This window comes from Cydia amplana, chromosome 7 (assembly GCF_948474715.1).
Source record: "Cydia amplana chromosome 7, ilCydAmpl1.1, whole genome shotgun sequence".
Lineage (NCBI taxonomy): Eukaryota > Metazoa > Arthropoda > Insecta > Lepidoptera > Tortricidae > Cydia > Cydia amplana.
Genome location: NC_086075.1, coordinates 15698074 through 15722916, shown reverse-complemented (window position 1 = coordinate 15722916; position 24843 = coordinate 15698074). Strand labels below are relative to the sequence as shown.

The following is a 24843-nucleotide window of genomic DNA, read 5'->3' as shown; positions in this document are numbered from 1 at the left end:
AGTACAGCATTGCTACAGACTATATTGACAATTGTCGCGTTGCAATACCTTCAGTATTTCAAAAAGTAATGTCCAATTTATCGCTGGTGTAGCCTGAATTCAAACGTTACCGTGAAGGTAAACTTCTAAACTTTTGAACAGTCGTGATTGTAATTAACTACATCAAGAGAAGTAGGTACAAAGTAAACTATGTATTAGTTGGATTTAGTGAATGAAACTCGGTTGGTATACGGCATACTCTCGAAACCTCCGAAACCTGTAGCGCAACGTGACAGAGTTCGTTCACACTGACACCGCGCTACCTCCGCCTCCGTCTAGACAACACGTGGACCTCGATCTGTGTTCTATTGGGGTGTCTATTTAAACCAACAAATAGCCTGGAGGCCTTGACATTAACAGGAAAACTGTGAGGAATCTAATAATATTGTTTTCTTAAGGATTTTCTATGCAGAACTTAAAACGTAGGTATTTTGAATTATTGGTTATACATATGTACGTTATACACCAATCGAGCATGTGTGGATACTGTGGATGTAGGTTATCCAATCCGGTGAGAAATCGGGAGCACAACCGCTGGCATACTGGGTAAAATCCTACAGAAAACCGGTCAAAATGACATGTGCGGTAAACAAATCAAATCGAGTATGAGAAATTCGGTGTCTCTCACAACGTAAGTTTAAGTGAAACAACATATGCTTTTAATGTTGTTATTCTTTTCAAATCGTTGAAGATTTATCGGTGGCGTACAAAATATGTTTTAAGTAACACCCAAGTTAAGCGTAAAAAGTAGAAATGATGTTTGATGCCTACAGTTAACACAAACTGTGAATCTTTCGTTACGGAAGGCCTACAAAGTAATTTTATGAGACGTTTATTGCAATTACAGGCTACGGGGCCCCGAAGGGCTAATAAAATAGGAAACTTCATCAACGAACAAATTTACTGTCGGAAACTTGTGAAATTTTTCATCAGTTCTCTTATAGGCTAGTTTGATTCCAAACCATAAACAACCAAAATTAAAAAGGGTGTCGTTCCTGTATAAGACTATAGAAACTAGTTTTGTTTTTACAAAAGCTCCTCGTAAAATAGAAGCAACAAGAATGCCAGTAAATGGCTGCGAGACCACTAGAATTTCCGCGCGTACCGCGCCGGGATGGCGGGAATTTGCTGAGCTTGCAATTTACCCCGCCCGGGCAGGTGATAAAATGATGAATTTAGATATATGCATTAGTACCGAGCAATTTCTGAGAATCGTCGAGTTTCTCGAGTAGAAGAATAGTAGTAAAAAATAATTATTTTAAACAAGTTAAAGAAAGCACATTTGGATTCCGATTTCATGATTGTAGCATATTTTTAGTTTATAAAAGATATTTTAGTGACGCTAAATATAAAATCCTACCTAAATTATGCTTACAGAAATCAAATGTAAAGTTTATTTGTTGTGTAACAAGTGCTATTGGCAGTCGTAACATATACATATATGTGCAGTATTTTGCGATAGAGTCAATTCTCATAACAGCAATCAAAGAGATCTATCCTCGCTGTTATGAAAATATCCAGTTGGTGTCGCATATATCATCAGGCGGCATGTTTACTGCCATTATGGCGCGTTCGTGCATCCTTATCTAAACCATACGTTGTGCCATCAGCCATTTTACCTTCATTCTGTACTGTCACTCGTGAAACAATATCCATGATTCATATGGATGCAATGCGATAAAATACGATAGCGCAAATGTGTGTTGAATTTTTTATGGTGTCGTGCGAAGCGAAATTCCGCTTCCCCCTTTTTGAAATTACCAGCCTAATAGCTAAATACCAACAAATACCAATCTAAAACCACGTGGCCGTACTTAAATTTTACATTTGAATAACGATTGCAATCTGTCCAATTCAAAGTCGATAGCAAAGCTTTCGTGGACGTTTGTGGAATACTAACGAAGGCGCTTACGTTAAAATGTCCGCAGTGGATCAAAAAATACATGGCCGAGGCTCGTCCTAAACAGACAAATCATGCTGTATAATAAAGCAGCGCTTGGAATGAATAATTTGGTAATTCGAGGAGCGTCAATTTTGAATGACGTGGCTTCTTAGTATCAAATTGTATTCATCAGCTATTTTGTTGCACAACGCTAGGTGATAGTCCATGATATGCATGACCTGCACATTCAATGCACTAAGCTCGGCCACGAGCAGCTAAATACATAATCATAGGCAATTACTGGACTAGTGTTTGGTTATTTCTTATGGGCCAACCTATTGTAAATATTACATTATTTGAGAATGACGGAAAAAAATTTAACGCAAGGGAAGCATGTGAAGTATTTAAAGTTAATTCGCAGGAAGATTTAATTAAAAGATGATTATGAGACCATTATGAGACGTTTTCACGTACTCTTAGTTGGGTGAACGAAACTCGCAAATTTAAAGCATCGGCTTCGATCCGAAGTGGCCCGCGTCAACATCCGCCTGCAATATAAATGAACCGATCGGACGGGAGCCTGCAATATGGATGAAGGCGGTCTTGCCATACATGACCGGTCCCTTGCCTCGTGCGGGACGCGGACGTGTGAACATACGGCGCTAATGACTGCAACGGTGTACGCAAACTTGATTTATTTCGAAGAAGCTCTAGGCTAAGGCGAGCTACTTTACTCGTGCCTATAAGTACGTGCTTGATATACATACTGGACCTTACTTTCTCAAACAAGACAGACAAGTCCGGTTCATATTCGAACCAAAAAGTATCTATCCTACTTATAAATGGAACTACTGGGAAGTTGCAAGATATTATCAAACACAAGTCAAGTAGTAGGTAGGTACCGATGGGACGACGAAAGATATTACCAGGGACCGGAACCCAAGCCGTATTTTATTTAGCGAACCGAACAGCTGAAGTCGGCCAAAAAGCAACTATGCCTGACTACCGCAATCAAATAGGGCGACCTTGCCAATTAACGGCCGTGCATGTTCATTTTAAAATACACTTTAATTTATACGGTAAATCAACTTTACGCAGACAGAAATCCCTGCATAGAAATGGAATGGAATATCAGAGATGAGATAAGAAATGTTATTATACAGTAACCCAGTGATTTAATGCGAAAGCTTCTTTTAAAAGCCAGCCAAGATAAACCCGCGCTGGAATCGTGATCCTGTCATACGATAACTTATCAAACGAACATTTTTTACACTTCTCGCTCCAAAAAGTTTGAAAAACCAAGCCTTTACAGGGTGATCACTGATCATGTAATAAATTTCTCTCTTTAATGACGAGCAGGATCGCAGGATGTTATGTTATGATACAGGATATCGTAGCTATACCCGCTGGGATTTACGTCATGCGATCGTAATGGACCATTAACAGAAATAATTATAAGTTATATCAGATTGAATGCACATGCTAGAATTGTTATACACGTGTTATGTCATGTTGCTGGTATATTAAGTTCCTCCAACATGCGACTGTTATCTTGATGTCTTGTAGGCGGCGTTCATAACATTCATAACTGGTCGGGACGCTATTAGCGGTCGGTGCATTAATGCGTTATTTCAATCCTTCCTTATAACTTGGTGGTTGGAGCAATAAACGCTATTTGCAGAAGCCACAGAAGTCTCGGCTGAGAGCCGCCCCGCCACGTGGCTCGCCACAATCCGTGGCAGCTATTAAAGCAATTATTGTTTATGCACGTTACGTTGCACCGACCGGCCATGTTGTCCCTTGATTAAGCTAAACAAGCTTAATAAGTTTTATGCTTGTGACGTGTTCAAGAATAATTTATTTATGGGGAAGTGAGTTAGTAATTTGATCCTAAACAAAAACAAGATTTTTTATCTAATGTCAGGCCTATGGAACTCTCCGCGCGAGCTCGGTTTTATACCTACGAATCCGTTCCCGTTCACGGTAGCAAAGCAAGTCAGTTGGTTGCCACGCGCGCTCACGCACGCACGTCGCGTCGCCGCGCGCTCGAATATGCTAAAATGTATGCGAAAGAAATGTCTTGAACCAATGAACAAATAACACTACTTGTAGTGTGGATGAATGCAGAAAGAACAAAACTAATAAAAAATACCGTTTTTGCTCTTCCGATAGATAGGAAAAGTAGGTAGACATTCTCAATACAAGTACTTTTGGTTTTATTTTTACGATAGTTTCAATTGTGGTTGCAAGCTACAAGCTACTTAGGTGGTATTGAATTATTGATTCATTGCACGGTTTATAAAATGGCGTAAACACTGCGTTTACTGCAGGGAGATATGTCCTTTTAAAATGTCTCGCAGTCACTCGTTGGAATGAAACGCATAAACGGAATATTGTAATTACTTATTGCAACTTATCTTGCTCATGGTTATTTTACGCTATGCTTTTATATGACCAGTTCTAATGTTAGTTTGACAATTAAAACTTATATTTGTACCTACCTAAGTAGGTAGGTATCTTATATTAGTAAATCATTTCTAAGCGTCGGCAACCCTAGCGTTGCGCCGGTGCGCGGCGGCGCGTTGAAGGTCATTCCATTGTATTTTAGTGTAGGTATTAAAACGGTAGGTATTTGCGTTTTCTTTGAGAGATAAGTATCTGTTCGTAAGAACTATTATATAATCTGTGCTAATGTCAGATATAAATCTAGTTTTTGTATCCACTCCAGCTAACGTAATGTATTATAGGCAATTGTTATAATAGACAATATGTGGTAGAGACAAGATCAATAAATCGAATTGTTGCCGATCCATTCTTGAACTGGAATAAGTAGGTGGTGCAAGACGAAAACTATCGACCTAATATTCTATATATTAGGGACCCTCAGCAAGGAGCGGCAGGAAGTAGGCAATAAAGTTTGAAAGGCGGATCTCATAGGTGTAGTACTCTTTTATCTTTAAACTTTACGCGACAAAAGCCAAAATTTTGAATAACCACCTCTGCCGGCCTAGCCAAGCTGACAATCGCTATCGCTTCGACAACGAAACGCTTTGTGTCTCTCTATCACTCTTCCATATAAGTGCGACAGTGACAGTTGCGTTTCGATCGCTACGGAGCGTTAGCGATTGGCACGTTGGCTACGCGGCCTGGATCGCGAACAATCGATCTCGACGCGGATCACACGCTGCGCGCGCGCCATAGCCGCCATTGTCCAAAATATTCTGAATAATGGAACTTTCCAGCATTGTGCGGATAAAAAACGCGGATATTTCGTAAAGGGACAATGGTGCGTAGCATAAAAATCGTGATCGCGCTGAAAATAAAAATGCTGATATTCCGTTGCGAACCTAGAACGCGATGTTTGCTTGTAAAGTCAAAATACGAGTTGCGGAGTCTGATCAATATAGGTAAGATTCCCGCTTTCTTCCTTCCTCGACAATAATGCGGTGTAGAGGCGAACAAAGGGCAGGCAGGACTTCCGATCAGCTGCCGCGCTCCCCTGTTTTTTACGGGGCTTCATCAAATATGTTACCACAGATCATATAATACTAGTACAGATACCCAATCCCATAGTAAAAACGCGCACCGTCCTAAGTAGCAAATACTTGTAGGCAATTTTTTAGTTCACAGTAACAAACTAGATGGCGCACGGAGCCCCACGGAGCTAATAAAACTCTTACGACAAACATGCGTTGAAATGGCGTCAAAACACCTCTCGCGCGACATCTGTTGTAGCTTTCACGCACTAAACCTACACATCACATTCATTTTTAAGGTCAATCATTACTAGATGGCGTTTCAGCCATCGGCGACAAAATTGAAATTTATTTATTTAAATTTGACTTTTTAATTTTTTTGTTTATTTTTTTGTATTGTAAATAGAAGTTTGAATAGGTACCTACTTAGTATAGGCGAAGGTGTCAAAGTTTCGTTACAAATCACAGGTCGTATTCTTATCGCTTACCTTGCTTCGGCAAATGGGCACGACAAGCGTTCGGATAAACCAGCATAACTGTGACTTTGAGATACACAATAATAATGCATAATCAAAGAGGACTCTTATGCTGGTTTGAAGGTATCTAGTAGGTACCTATGCTTCACATTAGGGCAGAAAGAACACGGCATTGCGGTATGATCTGTTTTAATAAAATAATTCTTGGAGCTAAGCGATGCATTGCCGCGTGCCGTCCACATGGCCTTGAGAGGCCCAAAGCCCAAGGTCGCGCCGACGAAACAATCTATTTTTAACGTCCGTTAAATAAAATCGAAAGTAAAACGTTGAAAAAATATGCGCATATTAAAATCTAAATTTATATATTATCAGTACCTAGAGATATAGATATAATACTACGCGGTATTTTCTTAGATTTATTATGAAATAAAAAAGACCATGTATATAGGAAAGGAAGGAGTAGGTATTTTGTAAGGATCACAGATCATATGTGTATGTGACGTTATCTATGAAAAGGACCTTATTGTCGATGTCGCCTACACCGTTATCAACGATGCTCCAGTATAAATACAATGCCGCGCGACGCCGTGCGTCGTAAGCGCCATCGACAATAAGGTCCCTTTTCATAGATAATGCCCCATAAAATACTAGTACATACATAGTACATGCAGATACCTAATCCGCCAATCCCATACTAAAAAAGCGCACCGTCCTAAGTAGCATATGTGACGTTATCTATGAAAAGGGACCTTATTGTCGATGGCGCTTACGCCGTTATTAACGATGCTCTGATATAAATACAATGCCGCGCGACGCTGTGCGGCGTAAGCGCCATCGACAATAAGGTCCCTTTTCATAGATAATGCCCCATATACGTTGCTTTGCGTGTTTTACATTCTATTTCGTAATATTGCAATAAAAAATGTGTGTAACGTTTTTTTTGCCATGCTTTTAAATTAATAAATTAATTAATTGTATTTCCGATTTATTCATTTTTTTATTTAGCTACTAAAAGTTTTGTAGCTTATTTGCTACGGCTATCATGAGTTGGCATTTGACGTTTAGGTACGCTAGCGAGTGCATGAAGTCGATCGCAGTCTATCTCGCTCGTACTCGCATTGATGTATTGGTGCGATCGAGTTCACGCAGTCGGTGGCGTAAAAGTCAAATGTCAATTAATGGTAGCCGTACTTGTCCTATCATGTACAGTCAGCAGCAATAGTTGCTAAGCGGGCGAGGTGTTCAAAATAATCTTGACGCGACTTTATTGTTAAGAGAATAAGAGCGCGTCAAGGTAATTATGAACGCCTCGCCCGCTTAGCAACTTCTGCTGCTGACTGTACCTAAGAAAACATTTTTTGATGGATTTTTTAAATATGATATATACAAAACGGATTAGTTACTAGTGGCTCTGTGAGCTGTAGACCTCGCGAGCAGAGCTTAAAACTGAATAAATGTATGGCAAAAATATTTATTAAAATATAGGTATAGTACATGTAATATAAACAAAAAATTAAAAACTACATAAAGCTACAAACAAAAATTAAACGAATACGCTTAACCCGCGCTTGATAAATAAAAAATACGACATTTTTAATTTTTTCAAAATAAAAAAAATAAAATAAATAACAATTATACGAAATTTAAGTATAAAAAAAATACTAAAAGTTATGTAGTTGTATACGATTACTGGGAATGGAACCAGGGACCTGCCGATGCAAACAAAAAAAGCGAACGTTTGCAAAATACGCCATTATAGTTCTTACTAAAGCTGACGAAATTTAGCTACTCATTCTCAAGTAAAAACTAAATACATATCTAAATACCGCCAAAACCAGTGATACAAATTTTCTGAATTTTTGGCCATTTAATCTATAAACATATCTCAAAAAGAAAAAACTCTTATGATACCGATCCGACTATTCGTTTAGGCGGGAGCTATCACAACTCCGCCATTTTGAAAAATTTCCAAAAACCGGATCGACAAAAAAATTTTAGTTAGTCATAGAATTCGGTCACAAAATTTCACGAAAATCGGTTAAGAATTGCGACCTGTATAGGAGAACATCCGGACATACAAAAGCAAAATGTCCGAGTCAAAACGTAGACCTTCGCTACGCTTCGGTTAATTAAAAATGTTACTCGAGCGCGCCAGCTTGCAGCTATTGATAGTGTCAGTCGCGCACCAAGTCTCGGTAATAAATAAGAGGAGGGAAAATAATAAGGGTATGCCGGTTTCCATGGTCAGGGTGTTTAACCCGTAAGTAGCAGGGCCACAAAGTTACAAAAAAAGTGACCTTGAATTACCTACTCGATCGATATTTTTATATTGAAAATAAAGTGTAATTTATTTGTATAATGAGACAGATATTTGTTCCTGAGTCATGAATATTTTCTATGAATTTAAGTATTAATTCTATATTAGACATTTGTATCGTTAGTCAATTTGTGTAAGAATGTCCCTATAATATTTATTTATTTATTAAACATTTATTTCATGTTAAAAATTTACATTCTCGTACAAACGGCAGTAACACGATTTATTTTGTAGTATTTTAAAATACAAAAAGGAAATATTTGCACTAAAAACAAATATTTACAGCCGGGCTAGCCCATGATAGGCACGACAGTATCTGCCCGTCCCTCTTTTATTAACATGGTTAGAACTGTTAGAAGTTTCAAACCGTGCATGCTGTCCCTGTCGCTCCTATTAGAAAGAAGAAGAGGACGGCACGAATTACTGTGGCGTTCACGCCTATGTACCTAGTTGTATGGTAGTTTTCGTAAGCACACAGACGCACCTTACAATTAGTATTTAATCCGAGTGTGCGTGTGCACGTCGCTGTGCGGCCTTGAGACGCTGGAGCGATTGAGGACATAAGTATTTGTATTAAATTAAAAATAAATATGTACAAACCTATAGATATAACACACCGTATTGTCAATTCAAGTTTGCAAACGCGCACTGCGCGCAGTTTAGAAGCGAAACATCAACTTTTGACCAGTCATGGCGGTCATGACCTTGCATTGGAAATACGAACACCTAGTTGGCATTTTTTTCAAGGCTAACTCGCATGTCACTCCATGGCCAGTCCATGACCAAATCATGACCACCCCCATACTCCCCGTCGTAGTCATGAATGCAGTCATTGTCGGAGTCTGTCCGTCAACAAAAATTCGACTAGGCAAGCTCCGCGACCCGCGAACACCGAATATTGCAAATTTTGGGCTCTTTTACTCACATTAAGTTGTAATTCGAGTGACAGAGATAGTTGCATGAGTCATACGAAGCATATTTTTTTAGTGTTATTTTAAACATCAAACTTCTATTAGTTTATGTAATTAAAAAAACACTTGCATAGTCTGTGCTATCAAAATCGCTGTCAATTTAGTTTGTTCTACCTCATGAAGTTTACAAACTTCGATTTTCGCGGTTTAAGCTGATCGTCGTTTACAACAAGGAAATTAATAAACTGTAGACCTCGCGAGCATAGCTTAAAACTAGAGATGCCACGAATATTCGGCAACTATTCGGTATTCGGCCTATTCGGCCACTTTGCCGAATATTCGGTATTCGGCCGAATGTTGCCTACTATTCGGCCGAATACCGAGATATTCGTTGCACCTACTTAAAAAGAAAAATTGCATCATAAAAATAACCAAAAACTATGTCGGTAAGTATATTTAGAATGTGTTCTTGGAAAGTTGTTAAATACGAAGACCCTTTTTTGACCATTTATTGATTAAAAAACATATTATTTTTATCATGAGTCTGTTTTGTTTGACTCTACTCATTAATGCTGTTCAACAAAAATATAACTTATCATCATCATCTAACGTTGAGCTTTGTTAGCGATCAGTTTTCATAATAATTGTGGGTCAAAATGTTCGCATGTCATGTCGGTATTCGGCCGGGAGAGGGGCAGAATATTCGGTATTCGGCCAATACCACTATTCGGGGCATTTCTACTTAAAACTGAATAAAAAATATATGGGTACGCTGTTTAGAATTATTTAGAAAAACTAAATTAACAAAAAGTTAAATAAAAGATTGGAAAAATGAAACGAATACGTTTAACCCGTGCTTTGCACAAATAATAATACATAATACAATAATATAAGTGTAAAAATTTACAAAAAGTTAGCAGCGCACTTTACTGGGGTTCGAACTTCGAACCTCCATGCATCAAAGCAACTGTTTGCAAACTGCGCCATGATAGCACTTAGCCAATTTGACGAAATTTGGCTACTTATTCTCGAGTAAAAACCTTTACAACATTTCTACATTTTTGCCAAGCACTGTAAATATATCTCAATAAGAAAAGAAATGCTCTTATAATATTGATACGACTACATATTTGTTTCCGCAATTTTGAAATAATCGGATTGAAAAAAAAAACTATTTTATCCTAGAATCTGGTCACAAAATTTGATGAGAATCGGTTGAGAATTAAACCGAGGAGAACGTTCTCCTCAAACGAAATTTGGCCCGAGTTAAAACGGAGACCTTCGCAAACGCGTCGGTCAATAAAGGAGTAAAATGTGCGTTTGACTTGGACATCAAGCGAAATAAAAACTTGCATTGTGTTTAAAAACAAAGCATTCATTTCTTTTGAAAGACATCGCCCTACGAGTTTTTTTAATTTATATTTTAACGTCAGGCCTACTTTAATAAAAAATAGGTACTCATTTAGAGTAGGCATGTTTATTGACCGACCGATTTTAACATTTTGTACTAAATTTCGTAATTCATAACTCAAATGTAATTATTCTAAATCAAACTCCACATATTAGAACCGTGGTGGCTCCATCTAGTGACAATATTCAATATTACTTCGACAGCTCCACATAACTGTCCTGCGCTGTTGTTCATAACGTAGTCAGTCGCGATATAATTGTGATTTCAAATCTTGAAAATTAATGCATTGAATTCGTGTTGTTATTAATGTTTGTATTTCATTTATAATGTTTTTAATTTACGACACTTTAAATGTCTCTTAATACATCTTAATCTGTAAGATAAAAATTTCGTTATCGCCGATTGTGACATATAGCGCCATCTATGATATCGATTTAAAAAGAATTATACGGCCTTCGGGATGGGAGGGCATGATGTTACTAACGTGTCAGACGCTTTCTTATATTTATTACACTTCCAGCGACTCGGCTTTTAATGCCGGGTTTGATTCTTGGCCGAGCGCAAGATTATACAAATGTTAATATATATATACCTAAATGGAAAAGAATTCCCAATTGTAATGATTTGCGAATTTTTCAAATTACATTTAATTAAGGCGCGGCAGTGGCCTCCAATTTTACGGTTTGCCACGCGGGTAAAATGCTTTCACAAATTATAATATAATATGTAGGTACTCGTAATATTGCGTGATAAAAAATATGCTAAATAACCTGACCTTTACAAGCCCAAAGGAATACATCGATTATGTAGTACCTTCCCTCGTCAATAGTAAAGCTACGAAGGGGAAGCCTCACGCAAATTTGTTACTGTGGTTACAGGACAGGGGAAAGGAACTGAATGTGGAGCTCCCGTTAATTTATATTACTTGTCTCCCCAAGGCGCTGTGTCATTTTACTCCTACTGGTCAAAATCGGCCAGAGTTCCTCATAATATATTTTTATTGTTATTACGGATAAAACATTTTCAGGAACAAATACAAATGGAATCGCGACGATTCAACATGAAGTCGTTAAATCCTGACTCATAATTTGGGCTTAACTTTATGCCGTTCGGCAGGAAATTATATCCGATAAGTATATTAGCAACGCACCGTATGTCGGTAACAGGAGGGGTGAGCTGAATTTATTACCAGTCTTCCGAAGTACGTTATGAGCTTATGAGCATCGTCGATCTCTAATTCGATCATTTTGTTTACCGCTCTCGAAGAAAATTTTTGAGGGAAATATTCATGCGAATTTAATTTGCCACAAATCGGCTCTGATTCTCTCCTCATAGCTCAACCGTTGACAGGAGAGCCCTAAAGGGAGGTCGGCCTTTGTAATAAAATTAAACATTTTTTTAACAATTGTGTTGGGTTTGGACGTTCTCGGCCATATAGTGCGGCCAGATTGTTTATGTGAGGTCTGACTTGTGAGATTGGGAACTTGGGGCTATATGTCAAACATTGGTGTGCCTGCGACACAGGTGCTTAACTTATCCTGACGTACGATTTACGCAACAAAACGGGATACAAAGGGAACGCGCATAAGTCATGTCATAGCATATTCGCTGCGTCAAGTTCGGATATCCTTAAAAGTGTAAAACATTAAATCCCGCTAGATGTAGTACGTTCCGCTCTACATTCTATCCATAGCAAGTCGGGTACCTATCCCGTAGAACACGGTGTATAATTAGCGTGGGCTGTGAAAGGTCATTGTCGCAGCTGCAGCAGGAACTAGAATTAAAATAGGCCCATTGTTCTACGCATGTATTAAATTAACCGGATAATCATGCTTTAAATAAATTCGTCTGCGAAATGCAGACGGCGGTTCAATGCGTTCTCAGAATGCGCATTGTATACTAAATGCGATATGGCAATTGGATAATGCTGTCTGTTACATGCTAACTTGCAATTTGATGGGTGTGGGAATATTATTTTGTGTATGAAATAATATTCTGACCGCAAAAATAAAATATTCTTATTGTATTTCGTTAGAATATTTTGTAAATATACTCAGTCCCTATGTTTAAAAAGTTTGCTTACATCGAGAGTTATCAATACGAGTATAATACTGGTTCCTCCGTCAAAAAGAAATTTAGTAAGTATGGTTTTGTATTTTTCTACGACGTTTGAATCACTGATGTTTGTTTAAATACACGTGTCGCGTCGATTATTACCTAGACTACATGTATCATATCAATATTTTTATAGATTCGCCAGCTCTTTGGAATCGTGTTAATGTAAAGATGCCCAAATTAGTCCAAATCAAGCAAAAACCAGGAGAATATCCTATAGACCGAGACTTTTCATATTAATATTCGAATTAAACTTGTTCGTTGAGCGTATTTTATACATCATAACTGTAACTAATAGCCTGCGTAGGTATTAACACCTAGTTGGATCGTTAACTACAAATTACATTTCCTATTATAACTAAGAAACGGCGCGCGGCGCTTTGAAATGTATCTCAAAACAATCAATCAAAGCACTAATAACTCCAATAATTTATACACGTATTTGCATCGATAAAGCAACATCAAAACAGCAATTAATTAAAACAATTTGTTCGGTATCATTGCTTAATTTATGGCGCAAGTAATTGCATTTGTAAACAATGTAGCAGTTCAAAAACAAAGCTAATTATCATCGCAGAATTCTTCGGTCGAGCCCCGCCATTTGCATTTTTTATCATTATCTATACATATAATAAAGCTGAAGAGGGTCGAAAGTCTGTACATGGAAGATATTCGAAAAAAAGTTGGTTGGGGATACTTAGAATCGATAACAGAACACGTTCCAACAGTTTTTAGAATTTTTGTCTGTTTGTCTGTTTATCTGTTTGTCTGTTTATCTGTTTATTTGACCGCGCATCACGTGAAAACGGCTGAACGGATTTTGATGCAAACTTTACTAATCTGTCAAGAAAATCCCTGGCCCTATTTTAGGCTAGAAAAATTCAACCCCTAAAAGGGGGGGTGGCCACTACACTCAATTAAGTTATGTTTGCACCTGAATCTTATGGCGCTAACTTAAGAAAGTGGTGCAAACTTTTTTTTTGTGTATGTACTTTGTAAAAAAAACAAAAATTTTCTTAGTTAATGTCAAACGTCTTTTCAAATACATATTAAATCACATTTATAGACGGGTCTATCGCAGGTCCATTGACAATAATTAACATTATGTGAAGTGGGTGGTTTGAAAATATGATGTCTACCCCAAACTTTTTCATACACTTTTCGTCGGGTAGTTGCACAAATCTCTGTTTTGACATTTTGTTGGGACATCAGTTAGCCGCGACCACGACCAGTGAAACCTGTGTCGAAAGTGTCGAAACGTCGGTAAATAACGGTAATAAAATACATTTCGAGATACCCGTCTATATATAAATGTGAGTTAATATGTGTTCAAAACGCGAAAGTTTTTAAATTTTAAATAGGTATTATGTCTTTGTAAGTGTCAAACAATTTGGGACTTGCATTTTAAACGCGTCACCATACCTTTCCGAAAAAAAACAATTTTCTCGCGAAATTCTCGCAACGTATTGAGGTTACAAGGTAGCACGGTCTCAGGAATCTGAGGAAGAATCGGAGACGTTCACGCAGTGCGAAGAACGGTTGACCGCTCAGCGGATTCGCACGACAGACGTGCTCGACGGTAAGTACTGTGGTGTATCAGCGGGTACTGGAGAGGGTCGTACGTCTATACTTACCTACACATGCGCGGATATTGGCAGAAATCAAAAGTGAACAGGCAGTATATACCTAAATCCATTAACACTGTCTTGGATGAAGGCAACGCCACAACAGACCCTCTGGAGTTCCTAAACTCATTGAGTGCTTCAGGACTCCCAGCACACACATTAACCTACATTAATACTATTGTTCTGTGTTTAAGCACTGACAACCTGGACGCTTCGGGCCTTCCGCCCTACGCGGAGCTCGGCCTTCGGCCTTCGCACTTAGACACTTATACTATTGTTCTGTAATTAAGCACTGACATCCAGGACGCTTCGGGCCTTCGGCCCTACGCGGAGCTCGGCCTTCGGCTTTCGCATTAGATATCCACACCAAAATTCAACCATTGCGGCTGTGTCCCTGACATAATAGCCTCTCTCAATTTTTTCTATCAAAAAAATTCGCGCTCGCTACGCTCGCGTTTTTAACTTTTAAGGTTAAGCCTACTTTGATAAAGGTGGCATTCTGGGCACCCTACCGAGTGACTACTACTACGACTTAAGCATTGACATTCTGGACGCTTCGGGCCTTCGACTCTACATGAAGCTCGGCCTTCGAATTTAGACACATACTATTGTTCTGTGTTTAAGCACTGACATCCTGGACGCTTCGGGCCTACGGCTTTCGCATTTAGACACTGATGCCATTGTTCTGTGATTAAGCACTGACATCCTGGACGCTTCGGGCCTTCGGCCCTACATGGAACTCGGCCTTCCAGATATCCACACCAAAATTTCACGTAAACCACTGCGGCTATATCCCTGACATAGCCTCTCTTCTTTCAAATCCTATTCTATCAAAAAAAAAATTCGCGCTCGCTTCGCTCGCGTTTTTAATACGATTTTAAAGGTTAAGCCTCATTTGATAAAGGTGGCATTCTGATGGGCACCCTACTGAGCGACTACTACTACGACTTAAGCATTGACATCCTGGACGCTTCGAGCCTTCGGCCCTACGCGGAGCTCGGCCTTCGGCCTTCGCATTTAGACACTGATACCATTGTTCTGTGATTAAGCACTGACATCCTGGACGCTTCGGGCCTTCGACCCTACACGAAGCTCGGCCTTCGGCCTTCGTATTTAGACACTTATACTATTGTTCTGTGCTTAAGCACTGACAGCCTGGACGCTTCGGGCCTTCGGCCCTACATGGAGCTCGGCCTTCAGCTTTTGCATTATTTAGATATCCACACCAACGTTTCACGTAAACCATTGCGGCTGTGTCCCTGACATAGCATCTCTCAATTTTTTTTCTATCAAAAAAATTTCGCGCTCGCTACGCTCGCGTTTTTAATACGATTTTAAGGGTTAAGCCGTACTTTAATAAAGATGGCATTCTGGGCACCCTACCAAGCGACTACGACTTAGGCCAATTTTTTTTAATTTAAGTGTTATGTAATAAATAACACTTAAATTAAAAAGTTATAATTCAACATTTTTTTACACTGTTAAAAGTAATCCCCGGTACATTCATATATGTAGATATTTGATATCTATAATATTCTCCTTTCCTCTAATCTTACTTCTAACTAATATAATATTAGACCTAAATTCGAAAGTTTGTTAGGAAGTATGGATTTCTATGTGTATAATTCTTAATTTATCATGCTCAGAATGATTTGACTGGAGGACAGAATTGGATGATATTTGCCATGGACATGATTTGGATAGGTACAGTCAAGAACGTAAAAATACAAAAGTAGTACTGTATTGTCCGTTATACACCTACTACTCTGTGTCATTTAAATCACGTCTAATATTGGAATAAGGGCGAAAAAAACTATTGGTTTTGGAGTGTAGTTTTGTTTAGTGGTACCTACCTAATTGTAAAATATTTTATCTGGACTTCAGTCCGCTAATCGTATCCATCTGTCAACTTTACTTCAAGTTCCGCCTCCAGGGGAGAGAAAGAGAAATTAGAGATCAATTAGCTTACTGACACAGACCGAATTCCACGCGGGCGGAGCCGCGGGCACAGCTAGTCATACATAAAGGTTCGAATTAGTACCGACCTACCTGGATGTCTGTAAGTTTCTAAGAATAGGATAACAAAAAATGCTTCCCTGTTTGTTTAGAGTTCCCACAATGAGTGAGAGGGGTGAGCTTCTTAAGTGTGGTTTTTGTCGTCTCCTATTTGTGGAGTGAGATAATAAAACCCTAACGCAACTAGAGTCTAAGTGCTTAAGAGTACTTTGAATACGTTCATTATATTTAACCGCAAATCATAAAGTGGCTTCTTTCGCAATATTCCGGTCGCAATATTCGTCAGGTCGACTTACCGTATTGGCTTACATTTGTATTGGCTAAGGCTTTGTGAGGTATTATTTTTCGTAATTTATTCAGGCATAACGCATTAGGTTTGAAGCCGTTAGTTTTAAGCTGCCGATCAGATTACGGGCTAAGCCTTGCTTAAGTTTCCGTTATGCTACCCTTTTACCACCACTCACTGAAATATTATAACTTGAACTAAATTGCGTGAGCGCAATATGATTTAATATTTTTAATTTAGATTTTAGATGAAAAGCATCGTCTTTGATGTCAGAGAAAAGGGGTCTACCGGATTCTTAACACGTACTGAGAACATTGAATAGTCTACGCGAGGACCGCTATACAAGGAAATGCTGATCGGGGACGAAAGGCGACACCGATGCCTGTGGCATTAGACTTGTAGGTGACTAGGTACGGTTTAGAAACACTATTATTTTGCAAGCGCGCGCTTATACCTTATGCGGAAAACGAGATGCATAACATATACTGGATGTAAGTAGAGGTAATTTACTCTTTTATCCTTCATGACAACCCTCTACTTTTCTTTTTCATTAAAACAGCTTCTCTTATTTATAGCTAGAACAGTATCTCCAAGTTCAGTAAAAATAACTTCCAATATGATAGCAACGGCAGCACGTGTGAAAATAGCAAGTCTTTTAATATCACAAGGGGCAAAAATAAATCAAATTCACGGTCTCGGCCGAGTCGGTCGGCGGTCTATAAGACAATTTGTCAACAAGGGTAACCAGCTAAGTGCAATTTCGAAAATCCACTTGAGACTACTTTAGCGATAAGTCCCATTTGGCGTGTCCGCCTATGAAACCTCGTTAAACACGCAAGACCCGTATGTCGAGATCCTTATTATGATAGACAGAACGTTGCCTGACGAGCGATAACGTTTTATCCGATGCGAAATTAATATTTATTGGACGACAGCTATTTCAAGACTGTAATGGACAGGAGTAATTGGAAACGTCTGATACATTTGATCTCATATCCTCAAGTTGAGTTGGTACGGGACTCGTTACACTGGTAGTATCTAAAGGATATCCTTTAGATACTACCAGTGTCTTTTCGGTTAGTCTTTCTTTAACTTTTTTTAATAACAACTAAAATACACAGTCTAAGTTTTAAACCTTTAATTAGTACGAGTAATTAAGTTCAAAACCATTGCTATTTTTTAATTATGTCTTGTCTTTGGACTTTCAGGGGAGGTTGGAACCTCCAAGACTCATATCTTAAACAAGAAAAAACTTTATTTAAATGGCTAGAGGCGCTAGAGTTTAACAAACTCAGTTCAGTGTTTTTTGTAAGGACATTCGTTGTGAATTTTTAGTTGCAACTTAGTTGAAGTTTACATATTTACAATTTCAAAGAGGGGAAGTGGCTTGTTGATCAGATTGTGATTAAGTATTAGTCTACGTTATCTCAGCGCCAGATTAACCACTTAGAATCTAGTGTATGAATCAAATGGTCCAGCTAATAACTCTCTTATCACAGAATGAATCTCGTCCGGTATAGAGAGCCATAAAAACACAAATGAATATTTTAGTTAATTGGGTTTATGTATGTTTTTATGGTCTTCTCTTTAATTGCTAGTTTAAAGTGTTACATGAATTTTAATTTTAGGAAATGAAAAATGAATACATTAAATTTGTATGTTCACGTTTTGCCGTTTGGCAATCTAAGAATTCTAAAGGGGCCCACTGATTAACAGTCCGCCGGTCGATATCGGCCTGTCAGTTAGAACAAAAAGTTGACAGTTCCGAACAACTGACAGGCCGATATCGTCCGGCGGACTGGTAATCAGTGGGCCCCTTAAGACAAGGCAAAACCTCTTTTCGGAGTATGTCCGTGTTCCAATACCGAGGTAAACATCCTAATGTAAACCTAATTCCAATAGTTGACAGCAAGGTGCCCAAGATGTTCCACTGCTTTACGTTTTCAGTTTTTCGAAAATGTAATCGAGATGTTGCACTCGTGGAAAAAAGTAACACATACCTCTTCAGGATATGGTAGGTAATTTAATAAAATTTGTCAAGAGTAAATAGTTGTTTATGAGAAATAATTGCGTTTTGTATCGCGAACGACTGTACGCCCAGTATTATCCAGTTTAATATAATTTCTCCTTATACCCGCGATGCGGGCACGGAAACACTCTCTATAATTTCCTCCCATATAATATTTAAGGAGCAGAGATTTATGGTGACACTATCGTACGTTCTATCGTTATTTGAGTGTTAAGGTCGAAAGAGACGCGGTTTTGTTCATAATTCGATTTTATGAAGCTCCTTAATATCAGATACTGGCCATAAACCACTTAAGTACAGGAATTAATGTCAGATTTGGAATTGGAACAGGGACCACCTCCGGAGAAGTCGTTATAGTGGGCACGGTATACTAAAGAATTTACGGTCCTTAGGCCCACTTGCACCATTTCACTAAACCGGGTTAACCGGTTAAACCTGGAGTTACCATAGTTACCAGTACAATTTGACACTGGGTTAATGGTTTAACAGCGTAACCCCGGGTTAGTGGGATGGTGCAAGTGGGCCTTAGTGTTTAATTTAGGCCTTCGTGTTTTGTATATTTTGATGAAAGTTAAGCATGCTGAGGTCCTGCGTTTCGAACAATGAGAATAATCATGTACTTAAAAGCTCATGTGACCTTGACCTATTGCGTGAGATAAATTGCGTCCAATGTGTTATAGACCGCGCGTGTTATAGAAAAGTCAGTGAAAGCTAAAAGAACAGTCGATTGAGCAAGTATTTCTTAAGGTTTGAAGTGCCTTTTAGATTCAGAGGGGGACTTCGTATAGTGACGGTGGTATACCGACGCTTCAGAGTTTTTCTCACGAGATAGGTATATCAGGCATGGGAAACCTGTCGCATATTGTTCTGTGTGCACGGCTGACATTTGATCGCTTGTACAGTCATTTATGCAAAGATCCACCTGGAGCCGAATAAATCACGAAACACAAGGCAAATGGAAGAAACGTTTTCTATTTTGAAATATACCGGTTACACTACTATACTATGGACGCCTACAACTCCAGGGATTTTTGAAGTAACGTCATATTGTGGTTTCTTGAGAAATACTGGCCAAGGAGTAGATGGATGTTCAATTTATTTTAACCTGTCTTATCTTGGCATGGGTTTTTTGTTCAAGCGTGTTTAATTAATTTATTCGTACTCGTTTGCTAGTCTCGAAGAAAGCTGATAAGGAGTTTATCGGCCAACGAACCAATAACATATTGCGCAAACGTGGCGAAGGCGATGTTGTGGCAACACGAGCGTACATTGTTTATCTAATTTTAATTGATTCGACCATGGTGCTGTGTCGTAATGTAGGGTGTTTTCCTTTTGTTTTATAGAACTGTGAAATACCAATGAATAGTCTATATTCGGAGAAAATATGTATTACGGCACTTGTAGTGATACTAGCATGTCTAGCACATCTAGACGCAACTCGTCCGACTTGACATTCATTACGAAGTTGCGGTAAGGCGTGCTAGTTTTGAAATTTATTATGTTTATGCATACAGTGTGCGCTCTGTTTAGATTGGACAAAAATATACTACACTAATTAAGTAAACAGGTGCCGAAAATTCGTAGTTAAGTCCCAATTCAAATTGGCAAAGAAAAAACACTGATTATTAGAAAAAAAGGGAGGGGGGGGGGGATCATTGTTAAAACACTGTTACATTTGGGCTTGCAAATACTATACCCGTAACGAGATACATATGTAGCGGCATAAGTAGCGGCCTTCGCACTTTAAATATCTCATAATATTCAAGTCTTATTTATAAGTTTTATAACCTACTCGTACTTGAATTGCAGTGCAGCGCATGTAACTCGTAGTTAACAATATAAAAGCGAAGGATGTCAAAATGAGATAAAATTGGCATTCATTTGTAACTTCGAATCGGGTTCGCGGTTAAAGGTTTTGAGTGATAAACAGGAAAGGTCAAGCGAAACGACAGTCGCTAAAACAAAGTTTAGCTGTTATCGCCAGGTGAAAGGTAGGTACTTTACTACTTTAGTCAGAATCGTGGTGTTTACGCTCGAACCGAAAAACGATGTCAGGTCATCTAGGCGAGTTTGTTTACTCGGAACGCTCGAATCGAACTGTACTTCGCACAGATCTCCTAGTAGACGGAGCATACATAAGATGCATATACCTATACAACTGCACATACATCAATTGGATTACAATCAATGCTATTTATTGGTTGATGTCCTCACGTCTCCTCTCATCTCCACCTCTCTGTATTAAGTGTGAAAGTGCGACGGCGATAGCGTATTTCGGTTACGCGGTTAAAAGTTTGAAACCCGTGCAGTTAATTTGAAATATTCACAAATAATGAGTTACAGACATAAATACAGGCTATTTTTATTTTGTAAAATAGTGACGACGCAACGTACAACGTATGCAACGAACAATGCGTTATTCAGCTTCTTTACAGGCAAAGTTATTAAATTGTAGAAAAGCCAAACTAGGTGTCTCAGCTGTCAATGTCAAGGCACGAACTTTTCCTAGACTTTATACCTATTCTGTGTATAAGTGTGTTCTTTAATGTGTAGTGACCGACTATTGAGCGTAATATAACTTCATTCCCTAATGTACTGTCTGTGGGAGGCAGTCAACGGTACTTTGTTATTCCTTTAGAAATGCATTTGGACTGACAAATAGTCGGCGACAAAAGCACCGTGAATGTTTATCTTGTTTAAGTTACCTTTCCGGGTGTGGAATGTAACTTTTTGAGTGCACTCACGTTACTCACGTATGTTTGTAAACCTCTAGCCATTGCATTTGTAAACCACTAACCATCACACTCGGCATGTAGCTAATGTCAAATTTACAAGTTGAGATCTCTTTGCGAGTTAGGCACTCAGTAAGAATGGTATTCATTGTTATGTTCCGTTGCCATTAGTGTAAGGCCTGAGTGGACGCTCGAAGCGGAGCGTTCGGCGGGGCGTGCAGCGTGGCGTCGGGCTCACAAGTAATTTGAGCAGCGTACACTAAGGCCGCTACTATACGTTTGCATTTGTTTAACATGCACGCCGCACGCCCCGCCCCGCTGCAAGCCCGACTCGAGCGTCCACTCAGGCCTTACACTTAGAGATATCGGAGCGGCCAAGCCTACTCAAAAATATCGCTTTGCTTACATATTTGTAAACACCTTGTCCGCTCCGATGTATCTGATGGCGACTGTTTATATCATATCATTAATGTTAATAAGGATTATATTTGCCTCACTACACCTACTTACCTATCCACAAGGAATTTTTATTTGAGTTGTATGCAAAGGTCGCAACGTGATCAAAAGGATTCTCATACAGGCGTATTTAAGTATAATACAAATCGCCCAAAGGCTAAATTTATATTTAAGTAACTCTATAATATTTAGCATCTTATAAAATGACGGAGCTCGTTGCAAATTACCTCATTCTTTTTCGTACATACATTATTTATAAGATAAATTGCCGTAACTGGTATCGTTGAAAATAACGAATCAAGTTATCAAAGTTTATTAGAACGTTGAAAGATTTAAGTCTCCCTTGGATTCCAATCACCGTATGTATCGATGGTGTCCAGATTTACGATTACTTTATGTAAATTGTGAAGAAACTTCTGAGACTTGTGATATTACGAAACTTTCAATTAAACTCTGTAGCTCGGCAGTTGGTGCTAAAAAAACCGGCCAAGTGCGAGTCGGACTCGCGCACGGAGGGTTCCGCACCATCAACAAAAAATAGAGCAAAACAAGCAAAAAAAAAAACAAGCAAAAAAACGGTCACCCATCCAAGTACTGACTGACCACGCCCGACGTTGCTTAACTTCGGTCAAAAATCACGTTTGTTTTATGGGAGCCCCACTTAAATCTTTATTTTATTCTGTTTTTAGTATTTGTTGTTATAGCGGCAACAGAACTACATCATCTGTGAAAATTTCAACTTTCTAGCTATCACGGTTCGTGAGATACAGCCTGGTGACAGACGGACGGACGGACGGACGGACGGACGGACGGACGGACAGCGGAGTCTTAGTAATAGGGTCCCGTTTTTACCCTTTGGGTACGGAACCCTAAAAAGGGTTGGAATTAATTGACTTGCATTATTGTCATTATAATAATATTACATATTAATATTAGCTGAAAGACATATTCTTCTCTGACAATTGAAGCCATTGGTGGTCCAGAAGTATGTACATATTAGGTTTAAGGCGTGATAATCCGTACGGCGCCATTAAGGGTTACAACACTTCTGGAGGTTCTTTAAATAAGCATAAAAAAGATCATCTTAATCTTTTGAGTAAGTACGTAGGTACTTACAGCCAATATTAATTTTAGGAGACAATACAATTGTAAAACGGGTCAAGCGAGAAAAGTGGTAATTTCTAGAAATAGTTAGGGGCGTATCACGTGTAAAGCAATGCAATTGGCACAATTTTGTTGAGTTTTATTTTTACGCCGATGCTTTAGTTTCTATTTATTTTTCGTTTCACAAGTGTCCAATATGTCCATGAAATGAATCAAACTAACTTTCAATCAACTCAAGTACTTTAACAACAGCCAGTGAAAAAAAATCAATTAAAACAACATCTCACCTGTCGTAGCTTGCTCGAGGCACAATTCGACACTGTTGTTTACATGTTCGGACATCGGTACTTTTGTGCAATAAGGGTGGTATCATGACATTCCTTACTAAGCTGTCACAACTTTTTCAGAAGTAGCCTTATAATCGTCATGTCACGAATAGTCATTAAGCAAGTTGAATAGCGTCTCTACTTGCTAAATACTCCAGCGGTCAAACGTAGCGCGCATCCTGTGGCATTGGAAGGGAAATTATCTTCAAGTTTTTGTGCTCCGCGTCGGAATCTGGGAGTTTTTTTTTCCACACAGCGGGCCCGAATGCCCAAACAGGTTTTTAGATAGCGTCCAGCAATGCATCATCCCGGTACAGTTGAGAACGTTTACTGTGAGTATTGGTCGATCGAATCGATCTTTCGCCGTTTAAAACAAGCGCGTCGAATCTGAGCTATGATAGGTATTCGTCCACGAACGCACCATTGGAATACGCTCGAGTCTCGACTCTCGAGTCTTGAGAATGGTACTGGGTTAAAAATACGTGAGAAATTGTTTGCTAGATAGGTACCAATTTTATTATCATATCAACAACAAATCTATTCAGGTAAGTACATATTTTAGCGCTACAATCATAACATTGAAGCTGAAACAATGTTACAGTAGTCTGATAAAACACTTTCTTTTTTGAAAAGTGGAATGCGATCGATTTTAAAAAACTCGTCCGAATATTTCAGACTTAGAGAATCTGCGCCAAAGAGAATTAAATCACTATCTGCGCTCTAAGTTTGTAAAGAAACACGATACTTACGAAACAGTAGGAAGGTAGATTTAACGTTCGTAAAGCTTAATTTTTTACGTTCATAAATATATATTACGTTTTTTTTGGTCGAAACGTGGTGGAAACGTGTCCTGATCTAGTATGATTCTAAAGTTAAACTCGTTTTAATTTTAATATAAATGTTTTAACTAAATGCACTTGACTGTACGACGTACTTACGTATTAGTGGCGGCGCCTTCAAGAGTACAAGATAATGAGTCTGTGGTCCTTTATTCGTCGGATTAATTTACAAATGGTCCCGCGGCCATGTTGTCTATGGCTGCGAGTTTTGATGGCTGTGGTGGTCTGAGGGTAATGGTGCATCATGTTAATAAAATATCTTGAAAGGGAACGTTTAGGGTCACTTTCCTTATCCTTAATATGATGTTCCTCCATTTTAAAAGATATTAAATTATTATTTAACGCTGCTAGCGTGATGGGGACCTTTGGACCCGGCATGGCTCAGAACGGGTTTTAGTTCTTAAGTTTTGTACGTATTTTTATTACTGAAATTTAGATATTATAAAAAACACTTTCAAACACGTAGAGATACTAAAATCAGGTACCTAGGTTGTAGGCACGAAATAAACCGATGATTAACTAGGCTGGGGTTTATCTCTTTTAATTTAAGTAGGTACCTAATATTGCATAAATTAAATTACTTATCTCTATGTATCAAGAAAACAGGTTTATTGACTGATTAATAAATTTTAGGTCATTCCATTCAGCCGTCTAGCTCATTATTATTTGATTAGACTTGGAAGGTTATCTGTAGGTTGACCACCCTGTCTTTAGGACCTAATTTTATCCAAAAGTACTTGACTTGACGGAGCTCTGGAATTTTCTATTGATTTAGTTTACTGATGACTTAAAAGTACAGGAGC

At 38.6% G+C, this 24843-nt stretch overlaps 1 protein-coding gene across 1 annotated transcript in view; it reads right to left on the bottom strand.

Moving 5' to 3' along the window:
* The window catches only part of LOC134649526 (uncharacterized), a 140567-nt gene that overhangs the window by 113903 nt on the left and 1821 nt on the right, over positions 1-24843 (bottom strand). The window lies entirely within an intron of this gene.